Raw genomic sequence first — 9,892 nt, 5'->3', positions numbered from 1 at the left:
AAAAAAAAAAAAAGGATCCTAGAGGAGAACACAGGCAGTAACCTCTTTGACTTCAGCCACAGCAGCTTCTTATTGGACACAACACTGGAGGCAAGGGAAACAAAAGCAAAATGAACTATGGGGACTTCGTCAAGATAAAAAGCTTCTGCAAAGTGAAGGAAAGAATCAACAAAACTAAAAGGCAGCCTATGGAATGGGAGAAGATATTTGCAAATGACATAGCTGATAAAGGATTGGTATCCAAAATTTATAAAGAACTTATCCTAGGGATGCCTGGGTGGCTCAGTTGGTTAAGTGGCTGCCTTCGGCTCAGGTCATGATCCCAGGGTCCTGGGATCGAGTCCCACATTGGGCTCCTTGCTCAGCGGGGAGCCTGCTTCTCCCTCTGCCTCTGTTGCCACTCTGCCTGCCTGTGCTCTCTCTCTCTCTCTCTCTCTGGCAAATAAATAAATAAAATATTTAAAAAAAAAAAAAGAACTTATCCTACTCAACACTCAAAAGACAAATAATCCAGTTAAGAGATGGACAGAAGACAGGAATAGACATTTTTCCAAAGAAGATATCCAGATGGCCAACAGACACATGAAAAGATGCTCAACATCACTTAACATCAGGAAAATGCAAATCAAAACCTTAATGAGACACCACTGCACACCTGTCAGAATGGCTAAACTTGACAACACCGGAAACAGCAGGTGTTGGTGAGGGTGCAGAGGAAGGAGAATCCCATGCACTGTTGGTGGGAATGCAAACTGGGGCAGCCACTGTGGAAAACAGTATGGAGGTTTCTCAAAAAGTTACAAATAGAACTACTCTACAATCCAACAATTGCACTAGTAGGTATTTATTTACCCAAAGGACAAAAATACAAATTTGAAGGGGTACATGCACCCCAAGGTTTATAGTAGCATTATCAACAATAGCCAAACTATGGGAAGAGCTCAAATCCAACAAGAGATGAATAGATAAAAAAGAGGTCATATATATATATACAATGGAATATGACTCAGCCATTAAAGAGAATGAAATCTTGCCATTTGCAATGATGTGGTTGGAGCTAGAGTGTACTATGCTAAGCCAAGTAAGTCAGTCAGAGAAAGAAAATTACCATATGATTTCACTCACGTGTAGAATTTAAGAAACAAAACAGATAAACATATGGGAAGGGGGAAAAAGTGGGGAGAACAAACCATAAAAGGCTCTTAATGGTAGAGAACAAACTGAGGGTTGACAGAAGGAGGTGGGTGGTGGACGGGCTAGGTGGGTGATAGCCATTAAGGAGGGCACTTGCAATGATGAGCACTGGGTGTTGTATGTCAGTGATGAACCACTGGATTTTACTCCCGAAACCAATATTGCACTGTGTGTTAACTAACTGTAATTTAAATAAAATTTTTTTAAAAAGTAAATACATGAAGATAAAAATTTAAAAGATCAGCTGTTATATAAAACAAGATAAACATCTCTGTTGACCAGCGATGAAACAGAAACACACAATGGCTGTTGAATGGAAACTCTAGTCCTGCTCAGCTCCTGGTGCAGAGGCTTCTAAGAACTGTGCTCCTAGGAAAGGATGTGAGCCTTGGGCTGAGGGAGCCCTGATTATGGGACAGGGCTGAAAAAAGTTGTGACCAGCCATTGCCTGGACTGACATATTTTGTACTTAGGAGAAAAAGAAGAGTTGACTCACCTAGACATGGACCAGGCCAACTGCTGTTTGGTGATTGCCCTCACAATGTCCTCAGATCTCGATGGATGGGAGCTCCAGGCCACTAAGACCAGAACTGAATTTAGGAGCCCAAATTCCATGGATGGAAACAACCATGAAACTTTTAGAGAAAGAGCACGAACACACACACACACACACACACCATTCAAGGTGAGCCAGCAAGTGGGTATGCCCAAAGTCCAAAAACAATGAATGCTAAGAAGATAGCCAATCAAACCAATAATAGGGAGAATCCATTCTGTAAGCATACGTAGAGTCTTTAAATAGAGAAAAGAAAGAAAAACACCCATTTAAAAAAAAGAAATTCAGGAATAAAAATGGGGAGAAAGGAAACTAGTTTCAGCTGGTATGAAGAAAACCCAGTTATGGGGTGCCTGGGTGGCTCAGTGGGTTAAAGCCTCTGCCTTCAGCTCGGGTCAGGATCTCACGGTCCTGGGATCGAGCCCCGCATCGGGCTCTCTGCTGGGCAGGGAGCCTGGTTCCCCCTCTCTCTCTGCCTGCCTCTCTGCTTACTTGTGATCTCTATCAAATAAATAAAATCTTAAAAAAAAAAAAAAGAAAAGAAAAGAAAACCCAGTTAGAAATATTGAGAATAATATAGTGTTTACAATTTTAAAATAATTCAATCAATAGGATAATTTTTAAACTAGACAGAGTTGGAGAATGAATGCACAATCCCTAAGATAGCATGGAATCACTCACGTGAAATCATTCTATGGCTTTTTTCCACTTACCAACATAGTCTACGCATTTCTCACATTTTTAAATATGAATGTGTCTAAATGTTGTAAATTCGTGCACTATGTCTGGACATTTGATTTTCCTACGTTTAATCCATTACTGTAAACAAGTACCTGAGAAATCTTGTGATTCAATCTTTGTCCAAACCTCCAGTGGTTTCTTTCGATTCCCGAAAGAGGAGTTGCTAGGGGTAAAATATATAAACTTTCTGAAGCCCTTTAATAAAGCCAAATTGTTTTCCCCGAATCTTGAAGCAGTGTTCCCTCCCACTTGTGTTTTCAGAAAATGCCTCTTGCACCAAACACTTGTGAGTAATAGGGATTATTCTTCAAAATACTTGTCCATCAGGCAAAATTGCTGCTTTTATTTGCTTTTGCCTGATCAGTGGAGAAGCAAAACATCACGGAAGGAAAATCCTGAACTCCTCTTTCCCTCAGTTCTTGAATGAATTGGGTGTATTTTCCTATAGAGGGGACACTGGGCTTCTTTTATATAGTCATGCTCCCAACTGGTTGGGTTTTTTTGGAATAAAGTCCTTTTTTTCTACATTCTTTCAATCAAAGGTATGACATGTTTTCACTCTATCCCTTATCACAATAAGCAGATTGTTTATTGTTTCTTGGCTCTGATTTTAACTCCTGAGTTGTAGCCCCTGGATTTTCCCTTTTTGCTGGAGAATGGAGACAATGCTGAGGCTACTTTCCTCTGCCAGGAAAGGTCAGAAAAATCCACAAAGATGTGGACGAACCCTGGAGAAGACCGTGGGTCTTCCTCTGCTCTTCTGGGCGGCCAGCCCGCCACCTGTGCCTGGAGCCCTACCCCCTTACCCACTCGAGGCCTCAGGCGATTGCCCAATTTCTCCTTAAGAGCAAAACTTCCAGAATGAGTGCCCGCTATTCAGTCTCCACTTCCTCATTCCACTTTCTGGGGAGTGTAGAGTGGGGCAACCCACTCCAATCAGACTTCTATCCCTCAAAGAAGCCTTTCTTACTGAGATTAACAATAACCTGTTAAACAGAGGGGTCATTCTCAGTCTTCAGCAGCATGCATTGAAGTTTAGGGCATTCCTTCCTTTTTGAACCTCTGTTTTCATTTGATTTCCAGGATCTTGTCCTGTCCTCCTGTCCTTTCTAACTCACTGTCTCCTTCTCAGGATCCTGCCTTATTGATCCGTGCTGTTCTGACCTTTGAAAGTTGGGCTCAGTCCTCAGACATCTTTTCTTTTCTCTACAGATGAACTTCCTGTTAAGTCTATCTAGCTCCATGGTTTTCAAGTGCATGGGCAAGATCGAGACACGCCTGGAACTGTGGGCTTGGAGATCCAACTGCCTACTTCACATCTCCACTTAAATGCCAACATGCATCTCAAACTATCCCTAAGTCTGAGCCACTTGGCGTTCCCATCTCAGTGAATGACCCCCCTCCATTTACCTAGCTTTTCAGACTATAAACAATGGAGTGGTGCCTTGTTTCTTTCTTTCCTGCCTACCTGACATCCATCCCACAAGCAAATCCCTATTACATGTACACTAGAAATTGATCCAGAATCTGATTGCCTCTCCGCAGCCAAAGCCACCATTGCCACTCACCTGGACTACTCTGACTACTCAGCTGCCCTGGAGATTCTGTTCAAATGTAAGTTAGATGAAGTCACTCCATTGTTTAAAGTCTTCACATGGTTCCTCACCCTGCTTAGAATAACTACCAGGGACATGGCCCCCACAGTCCTTTCATGACATGGCCCCATGATGTGGCTGCCCTCAGCTCCGGCTCTCTTCAGCTCCGGCTCTCCTCCTCCCTCACTCAGCCCCAGCCATACTGACCTCCTCAGTATTTCTTGATCATGCCAGGCACATTTCTGTCCCAGGGCATTTGCACTGACTATTCCCTCTGCAATACTCTTCTCCCAGACATCTCTACCTGGCTAACTGCCTCACATCCTTCAAGCTTTTGTTTGTCTCACACCTTCTCAACAGAAGTCTACCCAGAGCACCCTATTTTTAAAAATGGATCTCACCTTACCCCAAACTACTAATTCCCGTTACCCTGCTCTACTCTCTTCTTTCTACAGCATGCATCACCTTCCAATACACTATATGATGAGCTCCCTTAGGACGTTTGCTTTTGGTTTTGTCTTTTTTTGGTCTACCTCCCCCCTGGACTAGAATGTGAGCTCCAGGAGGATGAGGACTTATGTCTGTTTCAGTAGCAAATGAATCTCAAAACCTGAACAGTTAGCTGGGCTGTGATGGTCACTTGGGTCAATATTTAGTGAATGACTGAAGCGGCCTGGCTACACGAGCATCCCACAGAGCCATCTCCCCACTCCAGTCAACCACGCACAGCGCCCCACTCCGGTTCTAAGGACGATCTGCAGGGTTTGAGGTTTAGTCAGCTCCAGGCATCTGTCAAGAGAAGGGGCTCCACCACCTCCGTCCAGCCTGCTAACTCACCGCATGGCCTGGAAAAGTCACCTCTCCAGGACTCAGTCTCTCGTGTGCTCCATGGAGGCTTTTTTCCTGTGCTCCCCACCTTAGGGCATAATGTAAGGGTACATACAGGAATGTATATTTCAAAGCCAAAAAAAGTTGCCCTCGTTCATGTTATGCAACTCACACCTGGGAGACAGGATTGCAAGGACTTGTTTTTCAGGCTATTTGCTAAGGATGATTGTCCTCCTGGGGGCCTGACGCCCAGCTGGGCACCCCTGGGGGTAAAAAAAAAAAATATATATATATATATATATTATATTATATATTATATACATATAATATATAATATTATATATTATATATTATATAATATTATATATTTGCACTGACTATTCCCTCTGCAATACTCTTCTCCCAGACATCTCTACCTGGCTAACTGCCTCACATCCTTCAAGTTTTTGTTTGTCTCACACCTTCTCAATATATATATATATTATATTATATATTATATACATATAATATATAATATATTATTATATTATATTATATATATATATTATTTATATATATAGGACATGGGAGGGATAGGATGTCTCAGGAAAGACAAGGAAGTCTGGAGAAACAAGGAGGCCACAGGCTAGGGACAGGGAGGGACCCTGCCCATGCCCTTGGCTGGGCCTCTGGATCTGTGGCCTCAGGTTGAGATCACATAGAACATGTTTGTCCTGATCCCACATTTCTAGGGAGGATATAGATAGATAGATAGATAGATAGATAGATAGATAGATAGATTTTAACCCCAGGGGTGCCCAGCTGGGGGTCAGGTCCCCAGGAGGACAATATATATATATATAGATATATTAGATGAAGTCACTCCATTGTTTAAAGTCTTCACATGGTTCCTCACCCTGCTTAGAATAACTACCAGGGACATGGCCCCTGCATATATATATATATATATGCAGGAGCTCCTGGCCTGCTGAAGCAAGTAGGTTTAATTCTACTACAACAAGAAATCTGGTGTATCCTCCCCAACCACGCCCCTCTAAAGCTGAAATGAACTTTCCAAAGAAATCAGGGCTGTTAAGGTCACTAACAACATTTCAGCAAGTTCTGTTATCACTTTGATTGATATATAAAATTTCAGAAGCTATTACATTTTCATCTGCTATTCTTATCTGTGGTTTCAGCCCTGGAAGGCTCGGGCGCGTCTTCCTCCTCTTGAATCCCTGCAGTGGTTCCACCGGTGGGTGTGATCTGGTCCCTGTCAGTCTGCTGGGCCTTGACGTGCTGTCCCATGGCTTCAGGAAAATGTAGGGAGAGCAAATAGGGCTCCTGCTGGGAGTGTCCGCTTTCACAGGCAGCCCTGGGATCATGGGGACAGTTAGCATCAGCAGAACACATCTCCGACTGCAAAATGCTTGTGCAAACAGGAGGTCCCAATAAGACCCTGTGCGGCAGACATTCTGAGGGAGCAGAGCCTAGACCAGGATGCTCTGAGCCCCACCAGCCCTGCCCAGGCCCCTTCCCTCTGTGGCAGAGATGCCCCCTCGGCTGGAGAGCTTGAGCCTGCCTTGTTTGCTTGCAACACGGAGCCCTTGCAGGAACTGCTTATGTTCTGTGGGGCAAGCCTCGGGGACCTCTCTGAGCAGCGCTCTCAGTAGTGGGGCTCTGTCTGCTCTGCCCACCCTTCCACGTGCTTGGGAGGATTCGAAGAAATACCTGACCCAGAACAGACATTTGGTTCATTTTCGTCATTCAGAAGGCCGTTTTGATTATTTACAGTCAAAAAGAACGGCAGTTAGCCTTCTTGAAGCAGAAAGGGCTGCGGGCGCGTGACTTGGACTGCCAGCCCAGGGGTAACGGTCCTCATGCTTCAGCTCACCCCACCACCCATGAAACCGACGCTTGGCGTCCACCTCTTGTGCCTCGGGCCACTTTTCCCGTTCCTTGTTTTCCTCACGTGTAAAAAGGGGCTGCTCAGACCTACCCACGTGAGGTTGTTGGGCTCCCCGGGGACACCAGCAATCCTCCTCCTGGCAAGTCGCACTGGACACATGCTGGCTGCTGTCCTCCTTCATGTCTCCTCCTGGAGGGGTCTGTCCTCCAGAGCGAGCGGGGCAGGGTTCCAAAGCCGGGCAAGGACCTCTCCTCCTTGGCCACCTCCCCCTCCTCACCCCCCACCCCTCTTTTGCCTCCTTAGCATTGGAGGCACTGACTGGTGCCGCCGTTCAGTTCAGGAGACAGGCGACAAGGGTGAGGCACACTCCCTTTGCTGAAAGCCAACGATGGGCGGGAAGGGGGTGCTGTGGGGACCGGGCTGCAGAAGTCCACGGCCCTCCTCCCTGCTCTTTCTCCACTTTTAAGCTTGGAGCAGTACAGAGACTTACAGAAATTATGTCTGCCTACAGCCTTACAATTCATTTTTAGTTCCTTGGGTAATATTTTAGCTGACATCACTAAAAATATGCATACAGTTGTTTTTTCTATGAAAGATCTAATACAACCTCTCCTTTCTAGATGGGGAAGTTGAGGCCCAGCTCCTGGGACTGGCTGCAGCTTCCTGAAGGAGTAACTTGGAAGTTTCCAGGGGTGGGACAAGAGCCCTGGTCCCCTAACATGGCTTTTTTTCCAGCAGCCTCTACACTGAGGAGGTAGCATGCCAAAGATAGGCCCGGCTCCGCACAGAGAAAGGGAGGAAAGAGGCAGGGAGCGTGGAATCCTTGCAGTTTACTTACGTGGAAAAGAATCTTGGGCTGATCCAGGAACTGTGAAGATTTATATCGTCATCCAGTTTCCTAAGAATTGGTTCTTGGAATACGTCTGGGAGCTGTAAACTCGGACTTTTTGTTGGACGAAATAAAAATATTATTCTTGCCTCCTCTTGTTAATGAGCTTTTGTTAAGAGCCATTGGGCTTTGGAAATCCCAGAGGAAGGAAGTGTGAGCTCAAATGTTAGACCCTGGAGAAGGTCTGTCCCTTGTTCCCGCTGTGAATCGTGGCCTGAGATCTTCACCAAAACAGGCTTCCCCTGCTCACTCTACCTTGCCTTGTCCTTCTTTTTGTCCCTTCCTTTGTGTTCCTTTAACTGTTTGATTTGTACCTGCAGGAACCACAGCATCAATGGCCAGGCCTTCCTCTAGGCTGGGGATAGGGCCTAGAATCCTGGTTCTACAAGAGAACAAGAGAGCATCTGGGATTACAGGCCCCGTGTGGACCACATGTGTCTTAGCCCTCTCCTCTCTCCATTTCTTTACACTCTGAGCTCCCCTGAAACTGCTTCTTAAATCCTGGGGATGCAGAAGTGTTGGGGTCATGGCAACATGAGATCATTCAGGAAATCTCTAGAGAGAGTCAGGCCCTTGGTGTAAGCAACCAAGCATATAATAGCTCTCTTCCTCCTTTCTTTAACCTGGTAAACTCCTCTTCAACCTTCGAGGGCCACCACAAATATTCCCCTCCCCTCAGGAAATATGCCACTCCTCCTCAGGAAAGCTAATTTATTTTCCTCCTCCAGTTCCCACTGCCCTTTTACTCTATTAGGACTTACCTGAATTAAAGTAGAAGAACTTACTGAGAATTCAGTATATCACAATTAATTCTTTGAGAAATTCATTTATGTCATTTGTTTTTGTTGACTTCATCAGGAAAGAATACAAGCCATTAGGAGCCACTCCCTTGGAGGACAGTCTGATTTTCTTCTTCCAGTCAACAAGGGCTGTTCTTAGAAACCATAAATAATCCTTCCTGTTTCTGCCACTGGGTGAGAATGGGCTGAGAATTGGGCAGAGAACGGGCTGCCCAAAGACAGCCTCTGAAAAGGGTTGGTGTTTAGAAAGCAATGGAGGCAGGTAAACCAGATTACTGCAGGGGAGGAGAAGGGGGACTTGGTGCTCCAAGCCAGAAGCTAGACGTGTTTTTAGCATCAGCAGAACATGTCTCAGACTGCAAATCGCTTGTGTGCGGAACACAATGTCCTTCTGAAATAACACTGCTGACTGGCTTACATACCAGTACTACTAAAGGCATCTTGGAAACCCTCACGGGACCCAGGTTGGTGCGAGGATGCTGCTGTTCCGGCGGGGTGGGGGCTGTTCCAGCCCTTTGCATGCAGGGCTGAGAAGGCCAGGCCTGGATATTTTATCTCCAGAAGCCGTCGCTGCCATGACAACTGAAGGCTGCGGACCCCCTTTTCAGCCTTCTAAGTCCCGAGGGAACCTTTGGAAAACCCAGGGGAGAGGAGAAAGCAAGGAGCTGATGATACAGAGTTTCTCTTCAACCTTGTTTAAGGAGCATCCAAACAGGATTTAATTCCTTTTGATAAAAGCAAGGCATCATTATATGTTAATATAAAAAAAAGGGGGACGCCTGGGTGGCTCAGATGGTTGAGTCTGCCTTCAGCTCAGGTCCCTATCTCAGGGTCCTGGGATCAAGCACCCCCCAACCTCCTGGGTCAGGCTCGGGGCTCAGCAGGGAGGCTGCTTCTCCCTCTCCCCCTGCCCCTCCCCCTGCTGTGCTCTGTCTCTCTCTCAAATGAATAAATAAAATCTTAAAAAAAAAAAAAAAAAAAGCAAGACGTGTGCATGGTGAAAACTGGAACCGCCCAAGAGAGTGGATGGGAAAAAAGAATCCCCCTCCCTCCTCAGCCCCGTTCTCACTTTCCAGGGCCGAGAGCATTCTGGGGTTTTGCTTGTGTATTTACACAAGACAAAGGAGCCCAGAGTTGACTGCGTGCACCACCTCATTCCTTCAAAGGGCTGAAAGCATCCCATTTCCAGTCCCATTCCAATGGATTTACTTGGATTTAGACACCCCCAGAAATGTTATATTAACTATACCCCAAATATGTCATGGTATCATTTCATTTCTGTATTTATATAGGCAATTATATTTACATATATTTGTATATAATAGTCCACGTACTACCAAGATTTGTAATCTGTATCTCCTGCCCACCTGGGCTGCCCCCACACCACAAAGGTCTGAAAGA

At 45.5% G+C, this 9,892-nt stretch overlaps 1 long non-coding RNA gene across 1 annotated transcript; it reads right to left on the bottom strand.

Annotated features, from left to right (window-relative positions):
- Positions 1–5,050: 5,050 nt before the first annotated feature.
- On the bottom strand, positions 5,051–8,136 carry LOC132029221 (uncharacterized). The gene is made up of 3 exons (XR_009407748.1): positions 7,641–8,136; positions 6,060–6,268; positions 5,051–5,177 (listed from the first exon to the last, which is right to left on the bottom strand). It is a non-coding gene; the product is annotated as an uncharacterized LOC132029221 (long non-coding RNA).
- Between the last annotated feature and the right edge of the window lie 1,756 nt (positions 8,137–9,892).

Source organism: Mustela nigripes, chromosome 13, assembly GCF_022355385.1.
Source record: "Mustela nigripes isolate SB6536 chromosome 13, MUSNIG.SB6536, whole genome shotgun sequence".
NCBI classification, from domain to species: Eukaryota; Metazoa; Chordata; class Mammalia; order Carnivora; family Mustelidae; genus Mustela; species Mustela nigripes.
This window is presented reverse-complemented; position numbering and strand designations above follow the sequence as displayed.